Source organism: Schistocerca cancellata, chromosome 4, assembly GCF_023864275.1.
Source record: "Schistocerca cancellata isolate TAMUIC-IGC-003103 chromosome 4, iqSchCanc2.1, whole genome shotgun sequence".
Taxonomy (NCBI): domain Eukaryota; kingdom Metazoa; phylum Arthropoda; class Insecta; order Orthoptera; family Acrididae; genus Schistocerca; species Schistocerca cancellata.
Window position 1 is genome coordinate 610,533,145 of NC_064629.1, and position 13,502 is coordinate 610,546,646.

The window sequence follows — 13,502 nt, forward strand, 5'->3', positions numbered from 1 at the left end:
GAAGCAGGTCTCGAACCAGGAGCCGAAGTTCTTGACAAGTCGAGAAATGTGGGACTTGGTCTTTGGGGTGGAGCACACAGTTAAAATCGCCGCCGAAGATATATTGCTCGAAGCTGCTGATAAAGAGGGGGGCGATATCCTCCGAGTAGAACAGCGATCGTTCGCGGCGTTGGTCAGTTCCTGATGGAGCGTAAATGTTAATGATGCGCGTGCCCAGTGCTGTGATCGCCAACCCCCTTCCTGACGGAAGGTAAGTCACTTCTTCGATGGCAATTCCGTCGCGCACTAGTATTGCCGTACCGCTGCCATTCCGGTCCGCCGGTGACACATATGTCACATAACCGTAGAAAACGGGGAGGGCCGCTATATATACTTCTTGCAACAGGGCAATGTCAACATCCGAAGAACGAAGCATCTCACGCAGCAACTGGATCTTCACTGCCGTTCGTATCGTGTTGATGTTAAGCGTGGCGATACGATAAGCTTGTTGACGAACCGCAGGTGTTAAGTTATTCATTAAGACTGGAATTACCTATGACGCTTCTGACTGTATTGACACCTCCGCAGCCCCCCAAACCTCACCTGCAGGCCGTTCTAGAGAGCCGGCGCCAACGCCGTGGGCCCTGTTGGCGTAACTTGCATGGGTCCGTCGTCGTCGTGGTCATCCGCCCACGTCGGGGAACTGAAAGCAAGATCGGCTTCCCTAGCGTCCTTAGGACACGGCGTTGGTGTTTGCACTCCAGAAGGTGGTGGGCAGCATCTGTCCTGCATCTCGGCATCCGATTGTGCCACTGTAGATATATGTGGTTGGTCCTCATTATCGTTCGATGGTGCCACACTGCAGCAAATGGCGGCTGCCTCTGTGGTAGCGTCGTCATTGAAGGTGGAATCGTCATCCTCTGGAGGCGGTGTCGCATCCCGTTCGGAAGTTGCTCTACGCCTCCGCTTCCGTCGCTTCGGAGAGCGTTGCTTCCTGGTGTGCTCTTCTGCGTCAGACGATGGCAAAGATTCACGACGTTCCGGCACAAAGGCAGCCGTAGGCACAATAAGCGAATCGACGGCCATGCTATCTTCCTGTATGTTGTTATCCGTCGACGGAGGCGGCGGCATCGGAGTTGAATCCGTAGCTTGTGGAACGGGTGTGGCATCATCGCCCTGTATTGGAGCATGGAGCCGCGACACAGCAGTGGATGTCGGCTGTCGTGGTGAAGTGGTAGCTGTCGTGAGGGCTGCTGCATAAGTCACAGGAAGCAGCGTCGGCTGCGATGGCGGGTCCGCTTCAGCGTGATTCGACGTTGCATACATTCTGATCTGAGGTGTCCCTCCTTCCCACAACCAGAGCAGGTCTTCGGTTGCCCATCGTAGATGACGATGGCACGGCAGCCACCGATAGTCAGATATGAAGGTACATGTCGTTTAAGTTCGATTCGGACCTGGCGGACGCCGTTCAGCACAGGATATGTCTGGAATTGCGTCCATTTTTCCGCAATATGATCATGGACCGTGCCGTAGGGGCGCAGCGCTGTCACGACGTCCTCCGCCGGTAGTTCGAAAGGAAGTTCGAAAATTCTGATCGTGCGAAGTCCCATGCCAGAATAATCGACGTGCACAGTCCCCACATTGCCATCAGCATGGCAGAAACGGAGGCCCTGTTTCGTGTCCCGAAGGATCCGTTCACATGTTGCGTCGTTGATGATCTTGACATATACGATACTACTCACAATGGACAAGTGAATGCCGAGAATGTCGCTCGCCGGGATTTTAACTTCTTCTCGTAGAAATCGTTCGACTTCGAGTGCTTTAGGCCGTGCAAATTCGTTGCGGAACGTAAATTTGAGCGTCGATTTTCTGTATTGGTGCGCCATAGTGATCTATATGCTGAGTACGGCACGCGCGAAACGGCCGAATACTATGTAAACAACACGAGCGCTCGCTCCGCGGCAGGAACACAAACAGCGCGTCCTCACCGCAGCACAGCCAAAGGCCAACTTCCGCTCGGCCACTTCGGCCGGCTCCGAAAGAACAGATACCATCTTAGTATATATATAATTAAGGCTCACCGGCCACTTGACCATCTTCTTCTTCAGTACGAATGCACAAACAGTGCCCGAAATCTTACGGGAATCGGCAACGTGCCGCGAGTAATGAGTATAATGGGCAGGGGCACGACGTTGAGAATGTGGGTTTCGCGGGAGGCGTGCCAGAGATAAATCCCTGCAGTCGCGCTATCCTCTGTGTCCTTGGTGGCTTAGTTGGATAGAGTATCTGCCATGAAAGCAGGAGATCCCGGGTTCGAGTCCCGGTCGGGGCACACATTTTCATCTGTCCCCGTTGACGTATGTCAACGCCTGCAAGCAGCTAAGGGTGTTCATTTCATTGAAACCCAATATTTCTTCCTTCAGTTTTGAAGTCTCGGGTTGGAACGTCAATGCGGATTTTGCCATTGTTCCAGCACACATAACGTATTAAAATACGATAGCGTAACTACTGAACTGGAGACCACATGGCATTGTCAACGTCTTAAAATTTGAAAAGTTTTACGAGTAAGCAAAAAACCTTGAGACAAATATAATCGTGTTATCACGGATCTCAGTGCCTTCATAAACTGAGACTATTCGACAACGTCAGAATTTTAGACCCGAAAAAATGTTCGTCTCCAACAAACACTACGATGGCCACACCGTATTAAAGTGACCAAATCAAACATAGCCAACGACGATATAGCTCTTTCCATGTGGCAAGTATGCAGTAACCAGTTTCATCATGTCTTCTTGTACCATCTGTGACCGACCAACTCTGAACCACCTCCTTGGTAATTTTTGCAGTCCAATTAATATGTCTCATTCGACACCAACAAAACAGTTCATAGAAGACTAACAGCTTTCACGAGTAACCTGGCATTTCCATCGAAATCTGCTACGGTGCAAAACTAGCATAAACGAACTTACCGCTAACTCCATCTACAATCGTATCTCTTCTTTGAAAGGCACTGAAGAAAAGTACGTTGAGCATGATCCTAAGAGCTCGTGATTCGCAACATTCCTGCAAGAAACAATAGCCCTTAATTCTCGCGCTGTGTAATGAAATTTGATTAATCGCTGCGCTTTGTACCCGCAGAAAGGTCACCTTTAGGAGGTACTGTCGTCGTGTCAGAAAATGCATGAACTCGGCTCATGGCAGCTCCCTTGATTCTATTACACGTGCGAAGCTTCTGACAGTCTGGGAGACGTTACCTTGCAGATGAGACGGAAACTAATTAGCTTACAGTGGTACTCACCACGTACAAGGCTCTACAGCTCCGAGCTCCAACGAGAGCTTGCAGGGCGTTCAGTACATTCTAAAGTGTTTAGAGTAAATTAATTCACCCGAAACTGTGGGATAGAGTTCTGTTCTAGAATGGTTTCTTTCTGTTCAAACTGAGGTAATGCTCACATGATAAGACGGACCAATAAGTACAGGATGTAAACAAAGCCAGAGGCAGAACAGTAACAGCGAGAACACAGATTAAGCAGAAAGTAATAAAAAATTTGGAAATGGCTTACAGTAAGAAGCAAGCTGTTGACAACTTTTTCAAACAAGCAGTAAGCACGAAACTAAAATGAGATGACGCAGGATCCATTTCGAACCAGGTGGAATCGTTGCAATGCGAGAACAGAAGGAAATTGTATTCATACGTGTCAGATTCACAACCTAATAGTTTCCGAGAAATATAATGATTAACAAACAATTTCTATACGTTGCATATAAACTTAAGGAAGGCTAGTGGCTACCTGAGGAGGTGGCCAAGTCATATAATGTGTTTATTTCACAGCCAACTTCAGTGTGGTTGTGTTAGAATTGCTCTTTTTACAGTGTTTATTATTCTTTCACAAGACAGTGAAAGCTATCTTGAAATTCATAGTATACTTATATTTTAAATGAATTAAAAATTATGGTGAACAGAGAACATTATGATCGGCGTACGTACCCACGTCCTCTGACATGTATTTAATAGTCAATGCGAGCAATGATTTTCTTGTTTTTTTTCATAAAAGTATATTATCTTCTTTTTATGTTGTCACTCGTTTCTTAGTTGCCTCTAAATTATCATTATTATCCTTTTAACTGTGAAGTGCTCTGTAATACAAGTTTGTTTACGGGTATAGTACTATATTACAGTTTTTCGTTATTTTAATTTTAGCTGAGAAACATCTTGGAGTGCACGTTTAATATCTAAAAATGAGAGTAACAAAAATTGTAACATGATTGTATTTTTTAAACACTATACAGGATGTAAATTTTAAATTGACAAACCAGAATAACTTGAAAAATAAGCTTCACACGAAAAAAATGTGTAGAATCCAAATTTGATTATTTTCGAGGGGGACATCTGCTGGTGCTAAAATTAGCCTGCCATCCCAGCCCCCTGGGGGCGGGACAGGAGGCAACTTTAAAATTTCAAATGGGAACCCCCATTTTTTATTGCAGAATCAGATTCTACATAAAAAACCACGTACATTCTGTCTTAAACATTTATTTTGATTCTTGGTAGTTGGCGCTGTAATTCAAGAAAATCCATGTTCTCATTTTTGCTTGGAAAATGGTTACGGATAAATAAAAACTACTGATTTACTTCGTAAAATTTGATTCGCTAAAACTAAAACTCTCCCTCTCTCCCCATAGGGTGCGGTTTGCGAGAAAGCAATTAGAGTTTAACAAATGTTGACCCATAGTGTGGGGTTTGAGAGAGAGGAATTAGAGTTTTACAAAGGTTGACCCAAATATTTCGGTCAAAATTCTGATTCCCCTCTCTCCAACCCCACCCTATGGGAAGAAAGGGAGAGTTTTAGTTTTAGCGAATCAAAATTTACGAAGTGAATAACTATTTTTTTATTTATCCGTAACCATTTTCCACGCAAAAAATGAGAATATGGATTTTCTTGAATTGCAGTGCCAACTACCAAGAATCAAAACAAATGTGTAAGACAAAATGTACGTAGTTTTTGTACGTAGAAGCTGATTCTGCAATAAAAAATGGGAGTTCCCATTTGAAATTTTAAAGTTGCCTCCTGCCCCACCACCAGGCGTTAAAATTTACACCCTGTACAACACATTCATTGTATGCACACAACAAACATGTGATACAGGTCACTGGAATGCTTCGTAAATAAAAGGGAACCAAATGCATGTGGCATAAAAACAAACCGCCTTTTTTAGTTGCATAGATCGACCCCATCTCGAAGAAGAAGTAAAAATAATAATAGTAATATGATCATTATTTAGAGAATGTAAAAATGAAGTGGTCAAATGCCAAATATGTTAATCAGTTGTTGCTGGAATATTTCTCTCTCTCTCTCTCTCTCTCTCTCTCTCTCTCTCTCTCTCTCTCTCTCTCTCTCTCTCTCGGGCACGTTTTCGTAACGAACGACGAGGTCTTGCCGGTAAACTGCTAAGCGTCCATTCGATTTTTTCGGGAGTTCGGTCGGTTTTCCGAGGACCGGTTGACTTTCGATTCGATGCACTGTCAATTGGACGGAAGTTTCTTACCAAATTCAATATTGTTCCACAAGCAGGAACAGGATATCGCAGCGGAATCTTAAGAAAAGGCACTTTGTAAACGCAAGATAGATTCGCCATAACGAAAAACACACTCCAAAGCGAACGTACGATATAGCTTCGACCAGTACAACATGATTACTGACCCGTATATGGAATGAAATTTAACACTCCGCAGTGCTAATAGACAGCGCCACAGTCGCTGTATGTTGTTCTTAGCGCATTATTCAAATACCTGTAATAAATCGTGAAAAACATTCTGAAACACCCTGTGGTAAGCCGTCACGTTGCGACGATGGTATTCATTATAGAAGCAGTGAATAAAAGCCATTTTCCTGCACGCACATATTGCAAGCTGGAAAGCAAACTTGGTTTACTTGTATCAAGACACTCTTGGCGATTAATTTCGATGTTTTTTGTAAGAATGATAACATCGCGTGACAGCTGATTATGCACAGGGCGTTGAATTTTTATGTAGAAGATGTTACAAATACTTCAATTCGAAACGACGTAGGCAGAAGCTGAGAGTGATTTGATCGCAGTTGTAAATTTACTTGTCCACTCCCGTAGCTTTCGCTAACTTTCTCACTGATTGTATCTGCAACAGACCTAAAAACCAACTACTCTTTCGATTTCCCGTAAACTGCGACTACTAATTATCATGTAAATTGGAGAGGGAGGGAAGAGAAAGGAAAGGAGTGAAGGGTATCAGCTGCATCGGGACTTTGTGCGGAATCAGCGGTGACGAGTGAAAATGTGTGTCCGATAGGGAACCGAACCGAAGATCTCCTGTTTACTAGGCAGTTGCGTTAATCAATGCGCTACCCCGGACACAGTGTTTATCGTAATTGCGCGAACTTTCTCGGCACGCTCTCTGGTCGACTCACATTCCCACTTAGCACCACCTATCCGCAGTCCAGTCAGCATCAGTCCCGTCGGATTAGGGAAGGATGGGGAAGGAAGTCGGCCATGCCCTTTCAAAGAAACCATCCCAGCATTTGCCTGAAGCGATTTAGGGAAATCACGGAATACCGAAATCAGGAGGACCGGACGCGGATCTGAACCGACGTCCTCCCGAATGCAAGTCCAGTGTGTTAACCACTGCGCCACCACGCTCGGTCCCCATTCAGATCCTCCATCTTCACTAATTTTAGATTTCCGCTGGAGGTCGAACGTAAATGTGCATCCGCACGCTTGAGGTGGTGTAATGAGGGGTGCCACTGAACAGCAGATGAATGGAAACGTGTCTTTTGGAGTAACGAGCATGCAATACTGGTGGCAATGCGATGGAAGCGTTTGGGTTTAACGAATACCTGGAGGACGTTACTTGCCATCATGTGTAGCGTCAACAGTTAAGCAGAGAGGTGGTGGTGTTACCGTATGGAAGTGTTTTTCGTGGTTAGGCTGTGGTCTCCGTATTGCGCTTAAGAAAACGCTAAGGAAGGATGTGAATACTTTTTACGTCATTATGTACTGCATACAGTAGAGGAACATTTCGGAGCCGAAGACTGTTTGCATCAGAATGACAGTGCATCCTGTCACAAAGCAGCATTTGTGTGGCAATTCCTGAAATGAACTGATCTCCCCAGTGTTCCGGCCTGAATCAAATGCAACATTTTCGGGTCAGTTATGTGACGTCCCCTCTCCCCTTTTGTTGTCGCTGTTGATGTTGAGCCACTACTGCTACAGCTCGGTCAGTGGAATGGAGACGCGACGCGCAGTGATGGTTGTCCCCGTCGGATAACGTGGAACAGCACCTGAAAATCTCTAAAGAAAATTGTTCCTCGCGTAATGTATGAAAGTCCGTTTGCGAGTTCGCAGTCTTCTCAGAGATGTGAACTGCTGATTTTAATTGTCTGTTATGGTTTTATGATGATTTGCTATGCCCTGTTAGTTAGTTATTGCAGTATTGAGTGAATCATTCATCACTGGCGTCGCTTCACACCGCTGAAGCGAGGAAAAATTCATTTGCGGTTCAGTATCAGTAGTTGTTGTTACGTTGATAAGCAGAATTGTTCACTACGGCACGACGCAAATCCAGAGATAATCTATAATGCTATCTTGCTTTCGGGCGTCGTGATATTATTTCGGCAAAACACTCCTTTCAATGTTCAATGTTCATCAAGTCACTCTTTCAGTTAAAATTTTCACAGTTAATTAATTTTGATCGTCAACTATCACACAGTTCAATTAATGATGGAGCCAACACGTGAGATTTCCATTACTGGCGAACAATTTTATTGTTCCTTCTTAGCAGTTAGTTTATAATCATCACACCACACGCACACCGATGGATCAGATCAATTACGATTCTTTTCAATTCGGTGATCGTGACAATTACGACAACTTTTACAATCGGCGTATTTGTATTATCTTCGTGTGGTCGTATTACTGTTTCCCACTCCAGGCTAATCAGGTATTGCAGTCTTCGATACTATGTCCATTCTTCGTTGTAACTGTTCACTTTGATGAAGGTTGAGTCCAACAATAATATCTCCAATAATTAAAGTTCATTGACTCGTCGTACACTATCAGAATATCACTTCAATTCAAATTCTCAAGTCAGAATAACTGAGAACAAAGTCCGCGCATCTCTATCACGCAATAGTACTTTCTTTTTTTAAATAGAAACAATCTCGTAGCGTTCCGTTTGTAGTACTATAAGAAACGGTGCTCTCTCACGACTTGATAGCAAGCAAGCTAGCAAGCGACTAACTTTTCCATGATCGAACATTGTAGACGCATTGAATTTCCTTTTCGCCGCGTTTACAACTCTTTTTCACAATAAATGTTATCTCTGACCGACATATTGCTTTGGATTTAACTTTCGTCGTACTGATTTGCAGTTATTACTAAGATGTTTGATAGCTAATTAAAAATAACCTTACTTTCTTTCCAGCTTTATATCATGACATACTCAGTAATTATTGAAATTGGTGTTCATCAAAACTTTAAGGTGTTTTATTATTGTCAAAGTTGTCGTACCTGTCAGGATAACACTGTTTCCTACTTTAAATTATCATGACATTCTTATTTCGGTTTTCGGGTTTCTTGTGGTGTTCCAGTTAGAACAGCCCCAGGGTCCAACAACACTATCTTCTCTGGTTTCGGCTTTCGAGAAAGAATGAACTGCCTTTCTTTCACAAACATTCAGATACGTCATTGAAAGTATTCTCAGCAGAGTTCAGGCCGTCATAAACGCGAACGGTGGGCACACTCCACATTAATTTCCACTAATAAGTGTCCGGATACTTTTGATCAGATAGTGCATGTTTTCGTGATCGATTTTCATTGTTGTCGAGCTATTTTCAAAGAAACATGGATAACTGGGGTGATAAACTGAATAAATTGTAATTACTTTATTATTCTGCTAGGAGCGACTGGAGACTATGGACCTCTTATACCAGTATACTCAGAAAATATCCTGGATTAATCTTCTGACGTTGATTGATGCAATTCGTATTCACACTGCATAGGATGTTTCCGTGGTGTGTGGCATACTTTCAAGGATTGTAGACAACATAGAAGTAATAAAACAAGATCAGGAATCCCAGTAAAAAGAAATTAGAAATGTTATTGTAGTGTCTCGGAAGCGTGCATACTCGGTTCGCTAGAAAAACAACACTATCTTCTCTGGTTTCGGCTTTCGAGAAAGAATGAACTGCCCTTCTTTCACAAACATTCAGATACGTCATTGAAAGTATTCTCAGCAGAGTTCAGGCTGTCATAAACGCGAACGGTGGGCACACTCCACATTAATTTCCACTAATAAGTGTCCGGATACTTTTGAACAGATAGTGCATGTTTTCGTGATCGATTTTCATTGTTGTCGAGCTATTTTCAAAGAAACATGGATAACTGGGGTGTCATCCTGATGGAGGATGCGGATAGGAAGGGCGTGGGGTCAGCACACCGCTCTCCCGGTCGTTATGATAGTATTCTTGACCGAAGCCGCTACTATTCGGTCGAGTAGCTCCTCAATTGGCATCACGAGGCTGAGTGCACCCCGAAAATTACAAAATTTAGCTTTGGCAATTACACGGATGTGCCACAAGCAAAGGCGACGTACAAAATAATCAATCTTCTTCAGTATAAACAATCCCAACTGTGTTCTACATTGAGATTACATGCGAGTGACTAGCGTTGACGGTGCTCTGCAATTCCTTATTCTTGAAGCTGCTATTGAACTAGGCCGTCACCAGTCGGGTCGCGGGTTTGATATCCTCTTCACATAGGGGCCGCTGGTGTCGCGTTGTCGTCGTGGTGAGGGGTCGGTCAGCGTGCAATTGGCTGACGTCTCACAGCCATCTCTCCTCTATCGTTCCCGACTGGCGTACCGGCTCTTGACTTTACGCCGTTTAACAGTTATAAGCCAAAGTGTGAAAGTGAGCAAACTAAATGGAGAAAATTGAGTGGACACTTGAGGAATTACTACGAGATAATGTATATATAGGAACAGCCATAAGCTTTTTCACATGAATGGAGAATGATGCTTTGTGCTGTATTTAGTGCGCATTCTCATGTGCTTGACAGGGTGGAGTTGCAGTAAATAGTACACTCCGTCTCCAGGCCACGAATGGCCTACCGGCACCATCCGACTGCCGTGTCATCCTCATGGAGGATGCGGATAGGAAGGGCGTGGGGTCAGCACACCGCTCTCCCGGTCGTTATGATGGTATTCTTGACCGAAGCCGCTACTATTCGGTCGAGTAGCTCCTCAATTGGCATCACGAGGCTGAGTGCACCCCGAAAAATGGCAACAGCGCATGGCGGCCCGGATGGTCACCCATCCAAGTGCCGACCACGCCCGACAGTGCTTAACTTCGGTGATCTCACGGGAACCGGTGTATCCACTGCGGCAAGGCCATTGACTTGCAGTAAATAGTAGAGCCTTCGATTATTTTTTTCTCAGAACAGTGCAGTTGACATTGGACAAATTGCTTCTGTTACTCATAATCTTCTCCATTTTCTCAGAGAGAAGAAACACAGAGTTAATCATAAGTACCTCCAGTGTTTCAGAAGACTGTGGCGTCAAAACTAAACGACAGACAGAAAAAAATGGCACGTATTAGAGGACAGAGCTTCTCTCCAGGTTTTGATAACGTGCTGTGGCGTGCTTATCTCTAGGGTGCAGGTGTGTCAGAGTATCTACACTGAGGAATAGGAAAGCGATATGCACAACTACAGATCGCCGTAGTATCGCATACACAAGGTATAAAGAGCATTGCATTCACGGAACTGTCATTTGTACTCAGGTGATTCATGTGGAAAGGTTTCCGATGTGATTAAGGCCGTACAGTAGGAATTAACATAGTTTGAACGCGGAATGGTAGTTGCAGCTAGACGCATAGGACATTCCATTTCGGAAATCGTTAGGGAATTCAGTATTCCGAGATCCACAGTGTCAAGAGCGTGCTAAGAATACTAAATTTCAGGCCTTACGTCTCACCACGGACAACGCAGTGGCCGACGGCCTTCAGTTTGCGACCGACAGCAGTGACGTTAGCGTAGAGTTGTCAGTGCTAACAGACAAGCATCACTGCGTGAAATAACCGCAAAAATCAACGGGGGACGTACGACGAACGTATCCGTTAGGACCGTGCGGCGAATTTGGCGTTAATGGGCTATGGCAGCAGACGACCGACGCGAGTGCCTTTGCTAACAACAAGACGTTGCCTGCAGCACCCACTCCTGAGCTCTGACCAAATCGGTCGCATTCTAGACGACTGTCAAACCGTGGCCTGGTCAGATGAGTGGAAAAACGTGGCCTAATGAGATGAATCCCTATTTCAGTTGATAAAAGTTGATGTAGTGTGGCACAGACCCCACGAAGCCATAGAACCAAGTTGTCAGCAAGGCACTGTGCGAGCTGGTGGTGGCTCCATAATGGTGTGGTCTATGTTTACATGGAATGGACTGGGTCCTCTGGTCCAACTGAACGAACCATTGACTGTAAATGATTGTGTTCGGCAACTTGGAGACTTCATGTTCCCAAAAACCGAAGGAATTTTTGTGGATGAAAATGCACCATATCACTGAGCCACCATGGTTCGCAAGTGGTTTTAACAACATTCTGGACAATTCGAGCGAATTATTTGGTCACCCGGATCGCTAGATATGAATCCCATCCAGCACTGGTGGGACATAATCGAAAGGTTAGTTCGTGCACAAAATGTTGCACCGGCAAATTTTCGCAATATGGATGTCTATAAAGGCAGCATGGCTCAGTATTTCTGCAGGGCACTTCCAATGACTTGTTGAGTCCTTGCAACGTCGAACTGCTGCACTATGCCGGGCAAAATGAGACCCTACACGAATTAGAAGGCATCCAATGGCTTTTGTCACATCAGTGTGGTGCCGTGTCGAATTAGTTCACGCCTGCAGATAGTCAACCTAATGATAAATTTCGAAAGCGGGTTGCTGTCGATGCACCTTCCCAGGCAACATCGGTGACTTAAATGAATTGCACGCACTTACTGACATTTACCACGTCACATAAAAGGCCGATATTGAGCACCTGTGACGTCAGTTAGAAACTTGCAGAGTGCTCTATCCACTGCCATGGGTCTTTTTTTCTGTATGACTTGTAGTTTTCGCACATTCGTCTTCCACAGCCGCGGTGTTGCTTACGAATAACCCTGTAGTATAGCTGCGGAAGCGTTATTTAAAAAAAGTGCTTTTGTTATGTTACTACATGGTATAGGAAGTAGGCCCGTAATTTGCCAAGAGAGACTATTTGTCTTTTATACGAATACAAAAATACTGAGAGAATATCTCCGAACAACCACAGAAATTTTGTCTGAGTTTGGGCTAAGCCTCTATTGTAACCAACGAGTTTAAATGTCATCGAGTGGCTATACGTCCGCCATGTTTGAAGCAAACTGAATTCCCGTCCGGCATTTTTTCTGTAGCGAAAGGCGTCGTCTACTTTGCCACGCCCTCTCGAAATTACCTTTAAGTAACCTCAAATAGCCCATGCTGGCTTTATTTTTTTCTCGAAAAACAATGAACATCGGTGATTTCCGTGTACACTGGCAGCAACAAGCGAAGTTTTAAGCGAAATATAGATAAAATTATTGATGCCGATAAAACTGCAAGACGATTCAAAACATGTTAGTGCGGCCCGCATCTCGTGGTCGTGCGGTAGCGTTCTCGCTTCCCACGCCCGGGTTCCCGGGTTCGATTCCCGGCGGGGTCAGGGATTTTCTCTGCCTCGTGATGGCTCCCTTAGGTTAGTTAGGTTTAAGTAGTTCTAAGTTCTAGGGGACTGATGACCATAGATGTTAAGTCCCATAGTGCTCAGAGCCATTTGAGCCATGTTAGTGTACTAACAATAGCTTGTGGTTCCTCGCAAACTGAACGTAAATCAATGCAATTTGAGCAGGTAACAACTGAATATTATGTAGTTAGCGTGAAAACATGTTACGTTTAGGTAATGGAAATGGTGACTGGTGCCGATATTCTGTATTTTTATTGGTATTTTAAGCATATAGTTACAGCCTCAAAAACCAGTCCACTATGGACGAGAATATTTTCAAAAATTGTCTGTTGCAAGTAATTAACACAAGTAGTTCAGTAATAATAATGATGCCTTACAAAACAGCAAAAAATGTATTGCCATTTCGTTTTTACGATGTTTTACTGACGTTACATTTCTACAATATTTTCATTGGCATTTCATTATTACAGCGTTTTCATTGACATACTATTTTTCTAATGTTTTCATTGACATTTAAATAAAATAAACTTGGTATCTAGTTGTGTTGCAACGTTACCTTCGAAGGACCTGGGCAATCGCTGAGGAAATTGGCGTCAGTAATGAGTATCAGTGAGCGAACAATGCGTCGGATGGCAGAGGAGGACCGCGTAAGAGCCATTTAGTCCTAAACTGGCTCTCGAATAACGTTGACATGTTCTGATAAAAGGAGTTCTGGCCCCCGAATAGCCCGGATTTGAACCCCCTCGAC

At 44.2% G+C, this 13,502-nt stretch overlaps 1 protein-coding gene, 1 non-coding gene and 1 pseudogene across 5 annotated transcripts in view; 2 read left to right on the forward strand and 1 right to left on the reverse strand.

Moving 5' to 3' along the window:
- Window positions 1–13,502, forward strand: part of LOC126185203 (protein O-linked-mannose beta-1,2-N-acetylglucosaminyltransferase 1-like) — an 842,885-nt gene that overhangs the window by 655,151 nt on the left and 174,232 nt on the right. The window lies entirely within an intron of this gene.
- Window positions 2,238–2,311, forward strand: Trnas-uga (transfer RNA serine (anticodon UGA)). The gene has a single exon. It is a non-coding gene; the product is annotated as a tRNA-Ser (tRNA).
- On the reverse strand, window positions 10,290–10,407 carry LOC126185593 (5S ribosomal RNA; annotated as a pseudogene).